Source organism: Colobus angolensis, unplaced genomic scaffold (genome assembly GCF_000951035.1).
Source record: "Colobus angolensis palliatus isolate OR3802 unplaced genomic scaffold, Cang.pa_1.0 Scaffold2, whole genome shotgun sequence".
NCBI classification, from domain to species: Eukaryota; Metazoa; Chordata; class Mammalia; order Primates; family Cercopithecidae; genus Colobus; species Colobus angolensis.
Window position 1 is genome coordinate 11,707,121 of NW_012115154.1, and position 2,567 is coordinate 11,709,687.

A 2,567-nucleotide genomic window follows, 5' to 3' on the forward strand; every position below is an offset into this window, starting at 1 on the left:
GTTGGCCAAAACACATGTGCATAACTGCACGGCCTCCTGTTTGCTAGTATTTACAGGAATATCCATGTGGGACTCTGCTGTCACTATCGGTAGACATTTCTAACAAACACAATGCTCTTTTTGTTGTTGTTACTTAGCAACAACCACACTCAATTTCTCAAATTCCAGAAGCTTTTTGGGCTTAATGCTGAATATCTGAGCTAGACTGACTGCCTCAACCCCATTGTTCACTCAGTTCTTGTTTAGTGAGCTTTGTACAATATTAAAAGTAGTTGATGGGATGATTGCATGTATTTATTCTTACATACTGGAGGCTTTATTATTTGTTGAAAGCATTTCCATCTAGAAAATATCAATGTTGCTCACCTATGTCATGATAAACCATTTATCCACCTTCCTTACACATTTTGTAGAAGCTGTGACTAAGGCAATTTCTGAAGGGGAAAACACACCCAGCTGAATTAAAAGGTCAAGGTTCTGAGTTTCCTTCTAACTAAAGAAATCATGTACTTCCTCTGAGCTTGTTTCCTCCTCTGTAAAATGTAAAGGATAATCAGGCAGCCCAAATGATTGTTAATAAGGATCAAATGAGATCATGTATGTGGGGCCAATCAATTGATTCTACACAAAGGTATGTATCTGTTGTCACCAATATCTTCTTAGAAGTCACCAGCAGTGGGTTGTATGCTTATTCAGTTTAGAGTGATCTATTTTTTAGTTGTCTTAATCAGATGATAAAAGGTAAGCCTTCCAATACAGACCTTGCAATCTTCATTTCCTTATCCTGCCTTATATGTCAATAACCATAATTTACCTTCTGATCATCTCCTTGGCTGCCCTTGCTGTCTAAATATCAGCCTTTTCTTAAAATGCCAAATGATGGGGGAAAATAGCATCTAACCACTCCTCCAGAGAAGAACAGAATAATGATTCAGAATGCCTCTAGTGTTTTGTTAAATTATCATTTGAGAGCAGCCCAAAAGAGTGTTTAGAGCGGGATGGCGTAGTGCTTAAGAGCCAGGATTCTGGGTTCAGACCATGGGTTCAAATCCTGACCCCACCCTTAATTAGCTACCCACAGTCCTCAAGTTTCTGACCTCATCTATAAAATGGACATAATCACAGTAACTACCTCTTAGTATGGCATACGTATTTTAAATTACTTAATTAGTGTAAAGTATGTAACATGGTGAGGAGTATGCACAAAACATTCTACACGTGATGACACTATAAAGCACTCCCGGATTCTGAAACACAGAAATGCAAAGCCACAGAGACAAGCACACAGTGGGAGGCAGTAAGCTTGACTTCTCCCTTGTTCTCCTTGCCCTTCCACTTCCCTTCACTGTCATCCACCCAAACGAGCAGGGAACAGTCGTCAAGGAGAAGTAATTCCATCTCCAATAGGGTTTGTCAAAGGCAGGCAAGTAGAAAGTGGATGACCATTGAATTAAGTGGTGCATTCCTGTTTTGCTAAGGATATTACACTGATGAAGAAATAAAGGAAAGCAAAACTTTTGGGAAGCAATTTGGCCATATGCATTCAGGACAATAAAAACTTTCCTATTGCTTCTCTCTCGATAATGACATTTCTTAAAATTCATCCTGAAGAAATAATCCAAAGCAAAAGGAAAACTATATATAAGATGTTCATTGTATTATTTTTTAAACAGTTTTCTTAAGGTGTGAAAGGAAAATAAATCTTGGGATCCCAAACTTACTAAGCCAGAGGGAAAAGTCAAGCTGGGAACTGGGTCATGCAAACCTGCCTCCCATTTTGGTTTCTTTGGTTTTTTGTTTTGTTTCGTTTTTGTTTTTGTTTTTGTTTTTGTTTTTTGAGACCAACTCTCACTCTGTCGCCCATGCTGGAGTGCAGTGGTGTGATCTCCGCTCACTGCAACCTCCGTCTCCCAGGTTCGAGCAATTCTCCTGCTTCAGCCTCCCGAGTAGCTGGGATTACAGGCGCACGCCACCATGTTGGCTAATTTTTATAATTTTAGTAGAGACGGGGTTTCATCATGTTGGCCAGGCTGGTCTCAAACTCCTGACCTCGTGATCCTGATCCGCCCACCTCGGCCTCCCAAAGTGCTGGGATTACAGCCACTGCGCCCAGCCCCATTTTGGTTTCTAAATAAGATGGCTACAAAGATGAAAAGCTACACACCTCCCTCACATCTTGACCACAAGGAGATTCCCTGTGGTACCCAAGATCTTTAGCCTAAAGCATTTCAGCTAAAGTTCACCAGGGCAATGTAAATTCATAGCTTATCTTCACAGGTCGGGGGACACAGGACAGAAATGAAAGTCATCCCTCTGCCCACTGAGACAAATGCATATCTGATTGTTTCCTCTGCCCTATTATCTACATTATCTTATGTAAAAATGCAGATTCACTAAGCCAGACAAAGGCATTAAATATTGAAACCACCAAAATAATCTTAAAAGCATAGACTTGTCTCCCGGGTGCAATTCCTTAACTTTGGCAAATAAACCTCCTAAAATGATTGAGACTTGCCTCAGTCATTTTCCTTGATTGACAAAGGTATAATTCATCTTTTTTTTTTTTT

At 40.1% G+C, this 2,567-nt stretch overlaps 1 protein-coding gene across 1 annotated transcript in view; it reads left to right on the plus strand.

Annotated features, from left to right (window-relative positions):
• Nucleotides 1-540: 540 nt before the first annotated feature.
• The window catches only part of TMEM139 (transmembrane protein 139), a 10,457-nt gene continuing 8,430 nt past the window's right edge, over nucleotides 541-2,567 (plus strand). The window contains exon 1 of the mRNA XM_011941372.1: nucleotides 541-631. The gene's annotated coding sequence lies outside the window, so the exon portion shown is untranslated. The remainder of the gene's footprint in view (nucleotides 632-2,567) is intronic.